Below are 18,072 nucleotides of genomic sequence, written 5' to 3' on the forward strand. Positions count from 1 at the left end.
ATGGAGACCAGCTTGCACTTTGTACAGACAAAGTCGCTTCTGTCCTGTGGAAGAAAGACAAACATGGCACATCCAGTGCAGGTCACAACAGCTGAACCCCCCCCTTCCATATCACTTTCCTACTATGAGCTTCCTCAGAGAAGTTGGCAAGATGTAAGCCTCACTGGGCTCACTCCAGGCGAACTCCCAGGCGAACTCCTGCTGTGTGCTGCTCTGCTGTCCCCCGCTGCTCAGCTGGTTCGCGAAGCTGAGAATTGGGACAGTAAAGGAAACGTGCTTGTGTCTGTCAGGGGTATTGACTTGCCTATGGAGGGAGCTACCCTGATCTCCAAGCAGTTGTCTGTGACCAGCCTTGTGTGCTGGGACCAGGGGAAAGAGATCCCAAGCTGTGTGTCTGGGAAAGGAGAAAGTGTGTCCGGCTCTTCTTTGTCTGTGGAGCAGACAGAAGGGGCCTTTCAGCCTGTGATGGTTGAGGGTAGTGCAGTTGTCTCAGAGCTGGTTCTGGATTCAGCTAAAGCCCAGGAAGGGAATGGCCCTAAGTTTGTGTCTGCTCGGGAGAATGGCCCTGTAACTAGGTCGCATCCAGTCAGTGTCTATGTAAAACCCCAGAGCCCAGACAATTCTGGTGCTTGTATTTTGCCTCTTGCTAGTGTGTTGTTGGGAAAGGGTGTCGCAACTCTGTCTAATCAGGGTGAGATCCCAGCCAGGGCACAAGGAGAGCATGGAGGTGTGTGATTGTGTTACCGACTGAGGGTGTGGAAACCTGTCGCAAGAAGGAAGATTCCTGAACTTGTGTGTGGCAAAGGGAAGGAGAATGCTTCTGACCTTTTATCTAGGAAGTCTGTCAGTTTGCCTGAAAGGGGATTGTGTAGGAATCCTCCTGATGGGCCAGAGGTAATTCTGGGTGTAAGGGAGACCCAGAAAGAGTCTGTTGTTGCTCAGGAAAGTGTTCCTCTAGAGCAAGCCCTAGGTGAAGAGGGTAAGGGCAGAATTTCTGTGAGGGGTGAATTGTTGCATAGAAAAGCCCTAGGGAAAGGAATCCTCATGGAGTCTTTGCAAGCAGTTCACTGCAACTGAAGGGTGTGAAAGTGATTTAATCAAGAAAGTTTCAGTTCCTAACAGCCAGAAATTTTCTGTTGTGAATGGATCCAATAACTTTCCTGTTGAAAGATCCAGTGTGGATAGCTTTGAGAAGGTCTCAGATGAAATGAAAGCTGTTAAGAAAGTTAAACAGTCCTATAACCAAGTGGCTGTGTTTGGCCAGCTTGTTGGGGAGAAGACCCAATCCCAGTTTGACCCCCTGGGGTTTTGAGGTGGCCAAAGGGCACGGGCCACATAAACCTTCCCACATGCAGCCTGCGAGTTCTATCGACCGCCCCCGACCTAGGGGAGGGCGTGAAACTGGAAGGGCCTGGTATAACTCCTACCAAGGAATGGGAGAGATGCTGGGGCATCCATGGGAACATTGGTGGCTTCGAACTTCCCCAGGTCACCGGCTAAAGTGACCCCGCTCAGTTTGATCTCGAAGGGGGGAGAGATGTGACAAAGTGGGACTGTTCTTAATGTTTCCTCTGAATAGTGTGGGGGTGCCTCAGTTTCCCCTATGCAGTTCTTAAGTATCTAGGGGGTGGGGTAAGGGTGTATGATCCTTGCAGAGCCCTAGAGGGCAGGTGAGTGCAGGGGCCTGGACACAGAGAATGGCCAACACCCTGTTTCCTGACCACTGATGGCCTGGCCCTTCCCCCCTGCAAGGTGAGAGCTAAAGGGTTGGAGAACAAAGGAATCAGGTGACCACCTGGCCCCGGGAAAGGGACAAAGCCCAGAGGAGGAGGGGCTGGAGGGAGTTTCAGTTTGGGGCTGGCTGGGACATGGAGTGAAGTGCAGATGGGGTTGTCTGGCTCACTGCCCCCCAAAATGGACCCAGCTGAGGGGTCCGGTTCTCTGCACCTACAAGCTCTGTGTTAGACCATGTTCCTGTCATCTAATAAACCTCTGTTGTACTGGCTGGCTGAGAGTCACGTCTGACTGCGAAGTTGGGGTGCAGGACCCTCTGGCTTCCCCAGGAGCCCCGCCTGAGCGGACTCGCTGGAGGAAGCGCACGGAGGGGCAAAGGATGCTGAATGCTCCGAGGTCAGACCCAGGAAGGTGGAAGCTGTGTGAGCTGTGTGTCCTGCAGACAGGCTGCTCACAGAAAGGAGACTTCCCCAGAGTCCTGACTGGCTTCATGGGGAGCAGTTCCAGAGCATCGCCCAGGGACTCCGTGACAACAACACGCTGGAGTTTTCTATTACTTTCTCTGCTGGGTCATGAGCTGTGACCCTAGTTCTTATAGGAGCTGTTTTAACCTCTGGGCTTCTCAACATTCTGCTGTATGGGAAGTCTCTCTTCAGAGCCCCAAGCCCCCATCAGCTTTAGCTCAGCAAACTAGAGCTTCCTCTTTCATTTTTCAAGTGTGATCATGCCGCTTCCCATCTGTAAATAGCAGGGCGGCTTCCAGCTGCAGCAGGCAGGTTTCAGTCTCCTACCGCCACTTCCCTGTACCTGTGATGAGAACCAAATTCTCTTCTGGTCCAAGATTCACAGAACAAAGACCGGTTTCAGAGTAACAGCCGTGTTAGTCTGTATTCGCAAAAAGAACAGGAGGACTTGTGGCACCTTAGAGACTAACCAATTTATTTGAGCGTAAGCTTTCGTGAGCTACAGCTCACTTCATCGGATGCATACTGTGAAAAGTGTAGAAGATGTTTTTATACACACAAAGCATGAAAAAATACCTCCCCCCACCCCACTCTCCTGCTGGTAATAGCTTATCTAAAATGATCACTCTCCTTACAATGTGTATGATAATCAAGGTGGGCCATTTCCAGCACAAATCCAGGTTTTCTCTCTCCCCCCTCCCCCCCGCCCCACAAACGCATTTCTCCAACACATTATTAAGGATCTACAATCCTGAAGGATGACCCAGCACTCTCACAAATCTTGGGAGACAGGCCAGTCCTTGCCTACAGACAGCCCCCCGACCTGAAGCAAATACTCACAAGCAACCACATACCACACAACAGAACCACTAACCCAGGAACCTATCCTTGCAACAAAGCCTGTTGCCAACTGTATCTATTCAGGGGACACCATCACAGGGCCTAATAACATCAGCCACACTATCAGAGGCTCGTTCACCTGCACATCCACCAATGTGATATATGCCATCATGTGCCAGCAATGCCCCTCTGCCATGTACATTGGTCAAACTGGACAGTCTCTACGTAAAAGAATAAATGGACACAAATCAGATGTCAAGAATTATAACATTCATAAACCTGTCGGAGAACACTTCAATCTCTCTGGTCATGCAATTACAGACATGAAAGTTGCAATATTACAACAAAAAAACTTCAAATCCAGACTCCAGGGAGAGACTGCTGAATTGGAATTCATTTGCAAATTGGATACAATTAACTTAGGCTTGAATAGAGACTGGGAGTGGCTAAGTCATTATGCAAGGTAACCTATTTCCCCTTGTTTTTTCCTACCCCCCCCCCCCGACGTTCTTGTTAAACCCTGGATTTGTGCTGGAAATGGCCCACCTTGATTATCATACACATTGTAAGGAGAGTGATCACTTTAGATAAGCTATTACCAGCAGGAGAGTGGGGTTGGGGGAGGTATTTTTTCATGCTTTGTGAGTATAAAAAGACCTTCTACACTTTCCACAGTATGCATCCGATGAAGTGAGCTGTAGCTCACGAAAGCTTATGCTCAAATTAATTGGTTAGTCTCTAAGGTGCCACAAGTACTCCTTTTCTTTTTGAGAACAAAGACCAGAATGACCGTCCTGTGGGTGCGAGGAGCAACAACTGCACCTGGCTCTGACTGGACTGAAGAGTGACTCCATGTTTGCGCTTTCTCTTACCAGGCTGGTTTTGACCCTCTGTGATGGGACCCCCAGGGTACATCCTGGAACTATGGAACAGCTGTGCTCCCCCTTAACTCTCCAGCCTGAGCTATCTCTCACAAAGCTATGCCAGTGACAACAGTAACCCCCTCCAGGCACTGTGATCACTCAGCCATCAGCATGGGAAGACCCACACCCAGCTAAATTGCATGAAGGCTCTGCAAGCCACTCACGAATTGTACAGAGAGTGGCACCAGCCAATCACCCCAGAACTGCACCATCTTCCACGGCTCGAGACTCCCTTGGACAGCGCAAGCTCATCAATTAGTTCGCTGCTCCATTAACGGGTAGTGGACGTGCAGCAGCCCCTGTTAACCTCAGCTGAGATTCTCCAAGCACTGCCACCAACACCGCACTGATTTAGATAAAATATGACACAGATTTGTTGACTGCAGAAAGATGGATTTTAAGTGATTCTAAGGAGCAGGCGCTGAGACCAAAGTTGGTTACATAAGAAATAAATGTAAAAATGCAATCTAAATTCTACAGACTAGGGAAGGCTGGGTCTACACTGTGCTCTTTATCGCCGAGAGAGAGCTCTTCCGGTGACCAAATAAAACCACCCCCAATGAGGGACTTCCACCAACGAAGCGCTGTCCATACCAGCGCTTTTTGTCATTAAAACTTTTGTAGTCAGGGTGTGTTTTTTTCACACCCCCGAGCAACAAAAGTTTTAACAATGAAAGCGCCAGTATAGACATGGCTTAAGGTTTGAATCGAGCAGTTTCTCACCCTAATAGATGTTACAGGCAGCTCACAGTTCTTAATCTCCTGGATTCCCTTTCCGCCTGAGATCAATCTCCCCAGTTCAGTCTTTGTCTTCCAGACGATCTTCCAGGTGTTGAGAAGGGGGAGGAGAGAGGCCAAGTGGTGATGTCCATGCTCACTAACGCTTTCTCTCCAGCTAGAAAGATCCTTGCTGTGACATGTTTGGCCGCCTATGTGCTCTCTGAGGAGTCTGTGGGAGAGTGGATTGTTCTTGATGGGCCATCAATGCCTGTCTGGCCAATGTTAGTTGCTCCTTTGTTGCCACTGAAAGGCCGATTGTGGATGTCTCCCAACCTCATTTCAGTAACACACATCTAGGAAAACTTCCTAACTTCAGATACAAAGATACTACACACAATCCAACAGGATCGTAACACTCAACAGATCATGGCTTCTCAAATGGTACCTCACAAGGCATACTTTGTACAAAACACATCATCATCCTATCACAGTGGTGACTCGGGGGGTCCCAGGTGCTATTTGAGGTACAGAGCGCCATGCCTTCCCCTTGACACCTATAACAACAGATTCCTCCTGCCTGAGATGGTCTCCTGCCAGAGGGCTGTTTTCTTCTGCAGAATTTGAGGTGACTGGGATCGCTGTTCAGTCAGCTTTAAAAATCACCACAGGAAAAGTCTCCTGCTCTCTGTGCTCCTGCATATCTCTGAGTGCCGTGCTGGTTGCATTCGCTCAGAGATCGGCGCACAGGGATGTAATGGGAGACTTCTCAAATCCACGTGAGAAAACAAAGGCTGATTAGAGTTGGCTGGACAATGAAAATAACTTCCCACCCATTTTTTTTTAAATTTGGTCTTGGAAAAAAGATCTCGAATCGGGACAAACTTTCCTGCAGGGAGGAATGCCCTGTCCTCAGCCCTTTCTCCCCCTGAATTACTTCCTCACTGCTCTGGTCCTGTCTCTCCAGCTGCCTCTGGGGCTGCCCCTGCTAGAACTCTGCACTCTGCTGCCCTGTGGGGCTCGGTGGGGGACCAGGAGCCAGCTCCCAGGGGGAGTAGAGAGGTGCGGGGGCGGGGGTCTTGGTTGCCTGCTTAGAAGCCCTAGGAGCCACAGGCTGGAGGGGGGAACTTGGGGAGCCTGCCCCTACTAATGATCCTGTCAGAGAGCGGGTCAGCAGGGCCGGTGTGGGACTGGTGCCCGGCTGGGTGATGCTGTGCGCACCCTCGTCCCTGCTGGCTCAGGACCCCTTTGTTCAAATGGCTTCATGTTCCCCCCACCACCACCCTGAGTTCTGGTGTGAGGTCAATCTGGCTGGGTTGGTGGGTTGCAACAGCTTGGCCGCTGCTGTGCCTATGGGAGCTCCGGTCGGGCAGTGCCCAGGGATCGGGTCCTCAGTGCAACAAGGCAGCAGCCGTGGGTTGGGGGTGGCCATAGAGGCCACGTGGAACAGGGAAGGGATGGTTCCTGGCTCCTCTCTACCTGCACATGGCTCTGGGGACGCTGCCCCTGGGTCACGTGTTCAGTGCTGGGCACCGAGACCGGGGCGGAGCAGTGCAAGGGAACGCTGAGGCTGGCGGGATGGGCCTGACTGGAGCCTGCTGCTCCGGAGCGAGCCCCCACCTCCCCGCCACAGGCTTCCTGCAGCCGGAACCTCTCTTCCCACTGGAATGAAGGGGCTTCCTCTGCTCCTCCCCATGGCTGCTTCTGCGCGGTAAAGGGGCTCAGCTCGGGCAAAGCAAACTTAACCCCTTGTTTTCAAACACCACTGGAAGCAGCATTTGCAGCCCAGACCCTGCAGCATCCATCCTGCTGGTGTGAGCGCTGGCCTGGTTCCTTGTTGCTCACATGGAGCGGAGGGCAAAGGTGGAGAAACAGCACAAACAGTGCAGAGCAAACTGGACTTTCAGGCGGATCTGAGGTCAGCCAGCGCCAGTGTCTGCGGGAACCAGGGGTCCTGGAGCAGTCAGCGAGGGGCCTGCTGGACTGAATTCAGGCAAGCGCCTTACTGGGAAGTTGGGGGCTGAGCCTTGCTGTCTCAATCAAATGGCACAAAACAAGCCAGTGAGGCATTCTGCTGTCCTTCCCTGGCCCTGCCTCCATCCCGTGGGGTGGGGCTTCCTGCACATTACAGCTCCTGCTCCTGGAGGTGGGAAGAGAGAAAATGGCACCAACTTCTCCCCTCCCAGTTAAGCCCTGCACAAATCCTGCAGATATGGGACACAACTTGCTCCCCTGAGGGAACTCCTTCCCTTCCCGACCTCCTCACCCCGGCCCCTCTCCCAGGAGAAGGGAGAAGCTGCAAGATGCCCACCACATGCCAGGAGGGGAAGCAGGAAGGGAAATTCTGGGAGTGGCTGTCCATTGCTGCAAAGGGCTTTTGTTTTCTCCGAGTTACCTGGAGTAAATGTATTGCACACCAGAGGATCAGAGCCATTTTCCCTGTAGTCTGGTGCTGTCCTCAGACCTCATTTCTAATATGGTGTGATCACGTCTAGTTGTGTCGGGAGCTGGAGAGAAACTTGTGCTCCTTAGCAGACGAGGGTCTGATGGGATTCAGAGGAAACCGGCTCTCTTGGGGCTGGCCAGTATCAGTCTCCTAAGGAAGATCCGGGGCTGGGACGGGACAGGCGCGCAGTGTGGCTAAATGAAGAATTTTCTGCATTGCTGTCATCTCCCCCACTCTAACCTACAGATCCTCTTGATGTGAGGAAGTTGGTGAGAATCTTGGTTCTGTGAATTCGCTCTCTGTATTGTTCAACAGGAAACGAGGGAGTGATCAGAAGGCAAGTTGAGACCAGCTTTAGTCACCAACACGCGCAGCCAGAAACAGGTTCCCTGCGCCGCTCCTGCCACGGCAGGCATAGGGGTGGCTGCAAGCTGCTCTCAAGCAGTCGGCAAAGCTGGCACCAGAGTGCCACGGAAATGCAGAAAATGGAAACTGGTGCGACGTAGCTGGAGAGGAGCTAGCAAGATATGAGCCTGCAGGTAAATGCACCAGGCATTTCTGAGTGGGGCTGAGTGATGAACAACCGGGTTGCTGGATGACTCTCGGAAAGTTCCTGGGGTGGGAAGCTCTTTTCCAGAGCCTTGATTTCCCTCACACTCTTGAAAGAGAATCCGAAGTCAGGAAGGGAGTGTAATCTCCAAGGCAGCTGGCGGGGATCACTAGCTGTTGGTGGAGTTGAGACCATAGGGGTGTGTGCTTGTTTCAGCTGGAGTTCCTCTCAGACCTGGCGATCGGTTTCTCATTCGCCCTGCAGCTCCCATGAAAGAGTTTGACACATAGGAGCCGAATGAAGTCTGATGGTTTTCCAGGTCAATGGTCATAAGCCACTGTAGAATTACAGAATTGCAGAGCGGCTAATGCTAAACGACGGCTTCGTGGATAATAGTCTGACTTTACAATGGGGCATGCGCTTGAGTCCATTCAGTGCTACCACGTTCAGGCGTATTTAATCTTGGGCTGTACCTGGAGCTGAGACCCGCGAGTGAATGGCAGGTGCTGTAGCAAACTGGTTTGGAGGCTGCTGCGGGCTCTGGATTTGATCCTAGGATTTTTAAAGGGTTGATGCTTGTGCTCAGCTCCCCAGCCATCAGGGCAATTGTTGAGAGGCCTCCGTGTTGGGCTGGCCTGGGGGCTTCACGTCCGGCACCAGGAGCGGGGGTTTCCAAGGCTCCAGGTGTGGGGCTGACATGGCTCCCCCTTGAGTCACTTCTGAAAATCCCAGACCCGTCCCCTGCTTTGGGGAAGGGCTTTTCGAAGGATGCAGTGAGCCCAGCCTCCTGGGCAGTGTCACTGCAGCCAGCAGGCTGGGGGCGAGGCACAGGGAGGGGGCGAGGGGGTGCGGATTTGGAGCCTGACCCTGCTTCTGCTGGGGTCCGGACAGAACTCCCTCCCACTGAGGGCAGCAGTGCAGGATTGTGCCTCTGAGCAGCAGGTTCTGGAGCTGAGCTCCTGTGGACAAACACAGGCTCGCTGCCGGGGAGCAGGGGCATGTTCCCCGGCCTAGCTCGTGGCGGAGCTCCAATGAGATGATCTATGGTCCCTCCTGTCCCACTGCTTGGATCCACATTCAGCAGGGCTCCGTTAGGTCCAAGCAGCCCCATGCCTGGAGCACGCCCAGGTCGCCATCTCCTGCAGTATCTGGTGAAAAGGAGAACGCGGCGGGGGGGAGCAGAGTAAAGGCAGCTCACCCTGAAGCATCGCGTCTCTCTTGTGCACGTTTTATTGTTCTCCTTGTCGTAAGGAGGCGCTAGTGTGGGCCCTGCTTGCCTGTCTGCCATTCCCGAGCTCCTCAAGGTAGAGAGACAAATAGAGATGGGGCTGTCTTGGAAAACCGTCTCACAGACAGTGTGTGTCTAGTCCCCACAAACACTGCCAGGCTGGGTCAGACCTGAGGTGCCTCCCGCTCAGTGTCCTGTCTCTGACAGTGGACAGCACCAGACACTGCAGAGGAAGGTGCAAGAACCCTGTAGTAGCAGATGGGGGGATAATCTGCCCTCACATGAGTTCTCCTGGGCTCTGATAGTCAGAGATTGCATCTGAGTTTAAGCCAGGAGATTTAATACATCTCCCCAAATGTTAGTTAGCGTTAACTATTCTAACTCTGCGTATTCTTTTATGCAATCTCTTTTTTAATCTTGTTAAGCTTTCGGCTTGAACATCTTCCTGTGGCAGAGAGTTCCACAGTCTAATCACATGTTGTGCATAACAGATATTTCCTTTGATAGGGTTTGAATTTTAGTGGCATTTATTGTCCTCTTGCTCTCGTTCTTATGTGACAGGGAAAACAGATGCTCCAATCTCCCTTCTCTGCCAGTCATTATGCACAGACTTTTATCACGTTCCCTCTTATTTGTCTCCTTTCTAACAACCCCAATTGTTTCAGTCTCTGCACAGAGACTTTTCCCAGGCGCTCGATCATTCTCTGGGTCCCTCCGGTTCTGCAGTACCCCTTGTGAGATGGGCTGACCTGTGCAGCTCACAGCGTCCGGGCTCCCCAGTGAGCCATATCAAGCCATTAAGCTATTCCTTGTTTTATTCTCCATCCCACGGCTGATTCGGCCACATTCCTTGCTGGCTTCCCTGGCAGCGGTCGAGAAGAACATGTAGCTTTATTGTGATGTGGGAGGGAGGAAATGCCGTTTTCCCGTCATGATGGCATTGCCGCAGCGCTCAGAGACCCCGGGCAGGGCCCAGGCCCCACCGTGCAAGGTGCTGGATGAACACAGCAGGAGGCTGGGCTCTTTTCTGACCCCCATTCAAAGCACTAATCACTGTGTCGGCTCCAAAAAAAAACAAGGAGTCCGGTGGCACCTTAAAGACTAACCCATTTATTTGGGCAGAAGCTTTCGTGCGTGGTAAACCACTTCTGGTGCCACCGCACTCCTTGTTGTTTTTGTGGATACAGACTAACACGGCTCCCCCCCGATATGTATCAGCTCCGCAGCTGTTGCGGCCAGTTTGATTCATCGCCTGATTTACATGGCTGCCACTTCTCCCTCCCCTCCCCAGTGATGCCAGAGGCGCATGCCGGCCGTTCTGCAGCACACCGGCACCTTCTGGCACCAACCCAGCTCAGCGTGGGGGGCAGGAAAAGCCGCATTCCCCCATGCCCAGCTCCAGCTGCACCGAACAGCTGGGCCCAGCAGGGACCAAACCTGTAGGCTCTGAGTACCCCCCACACGTAGCTGTAGGAGGTGCAGGGAGGAGCGCTGGCTTAAAGCGAGGGCACGTAGGGATGCCAGCAGCTGTTCTGTGAGCGCCAGCCACAACCTGAAATTGTTTTTCTCTGTGTCCCTCAGCAAACTGTCCTCCAAGCAACAGTCATGTTCCCCATTGTTGCAGTAAGTCCCACGGGTCTGCAAATACGGGAGAATCATGCGGTCTGTATTTGTGGAGTTCATGAGAATGCTGCCAAGCTCTGTGAGCTCCAGGCCTCTGTCAGAGATGTTGGACACCAAAAAGTGCCACACAAGTTTGTGGGATTTTAAAAAAAGCATGACAATTATGGGGTACGGATGGCATTATGGGATGGAGAAAGTTACATGCTGAGAACTTGACCCCGAGCTCCCAGAGATCCCTGGGCGAGTCATTTCAACCCTACACCACAGTGCAAAAGTTCCCCAAAGCTATTGCACTGGACAGCGGTGCATGGCACCCTGGGATACCTACCGGTGGTGCACCACACTTTGCACTGACACAAGCGCTTCTGGTCGGTACACGCAGCGTCGACTCAAGCAGCCAGGTAGGCATGCGCACGAGCAATATACGAACTTTGGCTGCTGGAGGTCGGAGGCTGGAGGCCGACATAACTTGTTGTGACGAAGTGGGACTGTTCTTAATGTTTCCTCCGAATATTGTGGGGGTGCCTCAGTTTCCCCTATGCAGTTCTTAAGTATCTAGGTGGTGGGGTAAGGGTGTATGATCACTGCAGAGCCCTAGAGGGCAGGTGTGTGCAGGGGTCTGGACACAGAGAATGGCCGACACCCTGTTTCCTGGCAACTGATGGCCTGGGCCCTTCCCCCCTGCAAGGTGAGAGCTAAAGGGTTGGAGAACAAAGGAATCAGGTGACCTCCTGGCCCGGGAAAGAAACAAAGCCCAGAGGAGGAGGGGCTGGAGGGAGTTTCAGTTTGGGGCTGGCTAGGACATGGAGTGAAGTGCAGACGTGGTTGTCTGGCTCACTGCCCTCCAAAATGGACCCAGCTGAGGGGTCCTGTTCTCTGGACCTGCAAGCTCTGTTTTAGACCATGTTCCTGTCGTCTAATAAACCTTCTGTTGTACTGGCTGGCTGAGAGTCACGTCTGACTGTGGAGTTGGGGGGCAGGACCCTCTGGCTTCCCCAGGACCCCGCCTGAGCGGACTGGCTGGGGGAAGCACACGGAGGGGCAGAGGAGGCTGAAGGCTCCGAGGTCAGACCCAGGAAGGTGGAAGCCGTGTGAGCTGTTTGCCCTGCGGACAGGCTGCTCACCGGAAGGCGACTGCCCCAGAGTCCTGACTGGCTTCATGGGGAGCAGTTCCAGAGCATCGCCCGGGCACTCCGTGACACTTGTGTTGACCAAAGTTTGTAGCACAGACACAGCCTAATGTGGTGTCTTCATAGCCAAAGCTCATATGTCCAGGGAACTGAGGGCTCAGTCCTGTGCTTTTTGGTTCCATTGGCCCAGGGTGGGTACCGGCATCAAGCCCTTACATGAAAACAGGAAAGGCAAATGTGGAGACAAAGCAGCTCATTTCATATCAGAGACATGCACAAGTGAAACACATCATCAGCACTGCCAGCCTCAGACACTCACCTGTCACAAATCAGGCCTGCAGACGTCATGAGATTGGCTTGAAGATCATGAGTGTTTAAAAAATAATACATTTTGTGTCCTTTTTGTATTTCTTCTGGACTCTGAGTCTTTACAGGGTTCACGGGCCGTGTTTTCAAGCTTTTCTCCACAATTATGAGGACTAAAAAGTCCTTTTTTAAAAAAGCAGAGATTTTTCCCGTAATCCCAGGACTCCGGGAGGTGGGGCTTTAACACCAGACACCATGATACTCAAGATAAAAGTCACAAGAGCAGGCAACCTCTGGATTTTGGGGGAGGTAGTTACTGGCAAGGGACAGAGTTAAGGGGGTTTGAGCAGCTTGTTGAGAAGTGCAGTGCTCTAAGAGAGGAAGGATGATCAAATGGTCACTAGCTGGACTCATATTTAGTTTGTGATCCACTATGACCCCCAGATCCCTTTTCGCAGTACTCCTTCCTAGGCAGTCATTTCCCATTTTGTATGTGTGCAACTGAATGTTCCTTCCTAAGTGAAGTACTTTGCACTTGTCCTTCTTGAATTTCATTCTATATACATCAGACCATTTTTCCAGTTTGTCCAGATCATTTTGAATTTTAATCCTATCCGCCAAAGCACTTGCAACCCGTCCCAGCTTGGTATCATCCGCAAACTTTATAAGCATATTCTCTATGCCATTATCTAAATCATTGATGAAGATATTGACCAGAACCGGATCCAGAAGTGATCCCTGCAGGACCTCACTCGTTATGCCCTTCCAGCATGACTGTGAACCACTGATAACTATTCTCTGGGAATGGTTTTACAACCAGTTTTGCACCCACCTTATAGTAGCTCCATCTAAGTTTTATTTCCCTAGTTTGTTTCTGAGAAGGTCACGTGAGACAATATAAAAAACTAAAGTCAAGATACCACATCTACCATTTCCACCCCTATCCACAAAGCTTGTTACCCTGTCAAATAAAGCATTCAGGTTGGTTTGACACAATTTGTTCTTGACAATCCATGGTGACTGCTATTTATCACCTTATTTTCTTCTAGATGTTTGCAAACTGATTGCTTAGTTATTTGCTCCATTATCTTTCCGGGTACAGAAGTTAAGCTGATTGGTCTGTAATTCCCTGGGTTGTCCTTATTTCCCATTTTATAGATTGGCACTATATTGGCCCTTTTCCAGGCCACTGGAATCTCTCCCATCTTCCATGATTTTGTGAAGATAACTGCTAATGGCTCAGATATCTCCTCAGCCAGCTACTTGAGTATTCTGGGATGCATTCCATCAGGCCCTGGTGATTTGAAGACATCTAACTTATCTAAGTAATTTTTAACTTGTTCTTTCCCTATTTTAGCCTCTGATCCTACCTCCTTTTCACTGGCATTCACTATGTTAGACGTCCGATCGCTACTAATCTTTTTGGTGAAAACCAAAACAAAAAAGACATTTAGCACTTCTGCCATTTCCACGTTTTCTGTTGTTGTTTTCCCCCCTCATTGAGTAACGGACCTACCCTGTCCTTTGTCTTCCTCTTGCTTCTAATGTATTTGTAGAATGTTTTCTTGTTACCCTTTATGTCTCTAGTTAGTTTAATCTCTAAAGTTTGGGTCCTGGACGATTGGAAAAAGGCAAATATAGTACCCACATTTTAAAAAGGGAAGAAGGAGAACCTGGGGAACAACAGACCAGTCAGCCTCACTTCAGTCCCCAGCAAAATCATGGAGCAGGTCCTCAAGGAATCCATTTTTAAGAACTTGGAGAGAGGAAGGTGATCAGGAACTGTCAACATGGATTCACCAAGGGCAAGTCATGCCTGACCAACCTGATTGCCTTCTATGATGAGATAACTGGCTCTGTGGATATGGGGAAAGCGGTGGATGTGATATATCTTGACTTCAGCAAAGCTTTTGATATGGTCTCCTACAGTATTCTTGCCATCAAGTTAAAAAAGTATGGATTGGATTAATGGACTATAAGGTGGATAGCAAGCTGGCTCGATTATTGGGTTCAACGGGTACTGATCAACGGCTCGATGTCTAGTTGGTAGCCGGTATCAAGTGGAGTGCCCCAGGGGTCGGTCCTGGGCCCAGTTTTGTTCAACATCTTTACTAAGGATCTGGATGATGGGATGGATTGCACCCTCAGCAAGTTTGCAGGTGACATTAAGCTGGGGGGGGAGAGAGAGATATGCTGGAGGATAGGGATAGGGTCTAGAGTGACCTAGACAAATTGCAAAAAGAAAAGGAGTACTTGTGGCACCTTAGAGACTAACCAATTTATTTGAGCATAAGCTTTCGTGAGCTACAGCTCACTTCATCGGATGCATCCGATGCACTTAGGATGGTAGAATCCCATGCACCACTACAGGGTGGGGACTAACTGGCTAAGCAGCAGTTCTGCAGAAAAGGACCTTGGGATTACAGTGGATGAGAAGCTGGATATGAGTCAGCAGTGTGCCCTTGTTGCCAAGAAGGCCAACGGCATATTGGGCTGTATTAGTAGGAGCATTGCCAGCAGATCAAGGGAAGTGATTATTCCCCTCTATTCAGCACTGGTGAGGCCACCTGGAGTAATGTGTCCAGTTTTGGTTCCCCCACTACAGAAAGGATGTGGACAAATTGGAGAAAGTCCAGCGGAGGGCAATGAAAATGGTTAGGGGGCTGGGGCACATGATTTACGAGGAGAAGCTAAGGGAACTGGGGTTATTTAGTCTGCAGAAGAGAAGAGTGAGGGGGACGTTGATAGCAGCCTTCAATTACCTGAAGGGGGGAGGTTCCAAAGAGGATGGAGCTCGGCTGTTCTCAGTGGTGGCAGATGACAGAACAAGGAGTAATGGTCTCAAGTTGTAGCAGGCGTTGTCTAGGTTGGGTATTAGGAAACACTATTTCACTAGGAGGGTGGTGAAGCACTGGAATGCGTTACCTAGGGAGGTGGTGGAATCTCCATCCTTAGAGGTTTTTAAGGCCTGGCTGGGATGATTTAGTTGGGGATTGGTCCTGCTTTGAGCAGGGGATTGCACTAGATGACCTTCTGAGGTCTCTTCAAACCCTAATAGTCTATGATTCTATGATTTTTGTGCCTTGGCTTTTCTAATTTTGTCCCTACATACTTATGTTGTTTTTTTATATTCATCCTTTGTAATTTGACCTAGTTTCCACTTTTTGTAACTCTTTTGTTTGTTTGTTTTTGTTTTTGAGTTTCTGATCATGGAATCATAGAAGATCTCCTGGTGAAGCCAGGGTGATCTCTGGCCATACTTCCTGTCTTTCCTACACAGTGGGATAGTTTGCTCTTGTACCTTTAATAAATGTCCCTTTGAAAAACTTCCAAATCTCTTGAACTGTTTTCTCCCTTAGACTTGCTTCCCATGGGATCTTACCTACCGACTCCCTGAGTTTGCTAACATCTGCCTTCTTGAAATCCATTATCTTGATTGTGCTGTTTTTCCTCCTACCATTCCTTAGAATCATGAACTCTGATCACTTTCACCCAAGCTGCCTTCCACTTTCAAATTCTCAGCCAGTTCCTCCCTATTTATCAAAAATAAAATCTAGACCAGCTTCTCCCCTAGTAGCTGTCTCCACCTTCTGAAATAAAAAATTGTCTCCAATACATTTCAATAACTTGTTGGATCTGTGCCCTGCTGGGTTATTTTCCCAGCAGATGTCTGGGTGGTTGAAGTCCCCCATCACCACCAAGTCCTGGGCTTTGGATGATTTTGTTAGTTGTTTAAAAAAAGCCTCATTCACCTCTTCTCCCTGGTTGGATGGTCTGTTGTAGACTCCCAAGCATGGCATCGCCCTTGGTTTTTATCCCCTTTTGTCCTTACCCAGAGACTTTCAACCAGTGTCTCCCCTATTTCTAAGTGTATACATCTTTGATAAATAAGGCAACACCTCCTCCCTTTTCCCCTGCATGTCCTTCCGGAGCAAGCTGTACCTTTCTATACTAATATTCCAGTCATGCGTATTATCCCAGCAAGTCTGTGATGCCAACTATGTCATAGTTGTGTTTATTAACTAGCATTTCTAATATACTGTGACGGGGCTCACTCACTACATTGGCTGCCCTGTCTCACGCCATCTCTGGGTACAGAGGGGAGGGCCCGGATCTGGCACATACAGAGCATCCCAAGAAGGGGCCTGCGGGGGTGGCTTGCCAAGCACCCGGAGCTTGGGGGAGACACAGCAGCCACACACACAGTTTACAGGGAACAACTCGCAGGGGCAGAAACATAGATCAGTCCTCACAATATTTCCGCTAGCCCCCTGCCCCTTCTCTTCCTGGTCCACCATTCCTGGGCGGTGCTAGTAACAGCCCCTTTAGTTACGATTGCCTGATACTTCTCATTCTAAGACCCTGGTTTGGGTTGCTTATAACTTTGCCAAAATTCAGCCATTCAGGCTGAAATCTTCCAGGCTGGGTCTCAGTCTCAGGCTGAATTGTTTTGGAAAGTTTCACTCATTTCCAAAAATGAGATTAAAGGGTAAAAATATGTTGTTTGGCCTATGTTCAAAAAAAGTCTTATAACATTTCACTGAGAAGCTCGAGTGCCCCCGTTCTGTGGTGCCAGGGTATATGCTAAATAATGCATATTTGGGAGCGGTTCTGCAGGTTACACGCTGTGCAGCAGCTCCAGAGAGAGCTGGGCAGTGAATCATGGGTCTGGTACAGCAATGCACACGTACAGCAGCTGTAGGAGGTCATGCTGTATAGAATCATAGAATCATAGACTTTAAGGTCAGAAGGGACCATTATGATCGTCTATTCTGACCTCCTGCACAACGCAGGCCAAAGAATCTCACCCACCCACTCCTGCAAAAAACCTCTCACCTATGTCTGAGCTTTTGAAGTCCTCAAATTGTGGTTTAAAGACTTCAAGGTGCAGTCCAGCAAGTGACCCGCTGCAGAGGAAGGCGAAAAACCCCCAGGGCCTCTGCCAATCTGCCCTGGAGGAAAATTCCTTCCCTACCCCAAATATGGCGATCAGCTAAACCCTGAGCATGTGGGCAAGACTCACCAGCCAGACACCCAGGAAAGAATTCTCTATAGTAACTCAGATCCCATCCCATCACAGGCCATTGGGCATATCTACCTCTAATATTGGTTCACTGCAGTCAATGGCACGATGACAGATTACACCCGCTGCAGATCCGTCTCAGAACCTCAAAGGGCAACTCAGCTGGACTCGCCGGCTTTTATTACCCAAACTCTCAGGCTGGGCCCAAGTTTGCAAACCCCACTGGGGTCACTCTGAAAGCTTTGCACCGCTCCCCAGAGTCCAAAGGGGCTGAGGAGGTGATGCGCAGTCTGCCATCCAGGCTAGATTTGGAGAAGCTGGTGGTTAAGTCTGAGCTGCGTGTGTGGGGACGGATTAGGACACTCAGCTCAAGTTAGATGGTGCTCTTCTAGAGCGCTGTTCTTATGACAGTTTGGCCCCATCTGCCCTGAGTACCAGCAAACAGGCCCTTTCTGGGACAGGCTCTGGCTGACTAAGTTCTGAAACCCCCACCGGAAATTCAAAGGTGAGCTGAAGTTCCACTTTTCACCCAGCTCTGCTGAAAATATGTCCCCCGTCCCTGGTGAGCATCTGATACTGGTGCACCAGGGCTCTGTGCTTCCCTAGGAACAACAGGCAAGTCAGTGGAGCAAGCTCAGCAGCTGGCTCAGGAGGCAGCCAGGTGTGATGGAACAGGTCTGCGCAGCAAAGTGGTCCAGCTCAGCCCACGGGCTCAACTCGACTCCTGGTGACTCAGATAGGAATTGGCGTGGGCCTCAGGAGCTTAGTAGAGCAGTGGGTGGCCCAGAGGTCAGGGCATTAGGCTGGACCTGAGAGAGCTGGGTTCACTTCCCTCTTGTGGACCATTGTGATCATCCAGTATGACCTCCTGGATAACCCAGGCCAGAGACCTGCCCCACAATCATGCCTAGAGCAGAGCTGATAGAGAAACAGCCAGTGATGGAGAATCCACCACGCCCCTCAGTGAATTGCTCCTACATAGGCGGAGTTGGGGGGGGGGGCAATGGGAGGACATTCCCCCCCTCCCCCCCCCCCCCCCCCCCCGCAACTGCAAGCCTCAGGCAGGCAGCCTGAGGGTGCAATGTCAT

The 18,072-nt window shown here is 50.7% G+C and overlaps 1 protein-coding gene across 1 annotated transcript in view; it reads left to right on the forward strand.

Moving 5' to 3' along the window:
- The first annotated feature begins 6,211 nt into the window (after positions 1-6,211).
- Positions 6,212-18,072, forward strand: part of ARHGAP27 (Rho GTPase activating protein 27) — a 79,615-nt gene continuing 67,754 nt past the window's right edge. Inside the window, exon 1 of the mRNA XM_074940418.1 lies at positions 6,212-7,663. The gene's annotated coding sequence lies outside the window, so the exon portion shown is untranslated. The remainder of the gene's footprint in view (positions 7,664-18,072) is intronic.

This window comes from Natator depressus, chromosome 27 (assembly GCF_965152275.1).
Source record: "Natator depressus isolate rNatDep1 chromosome 27, rNatDep2.hap1, whole genome shotgun sequence".
NCBI classification, from domain to species: Eukaryota; Metazoa; Chordata; order Testudines; family Cheloniidae; genus Natator; species Natator depressus.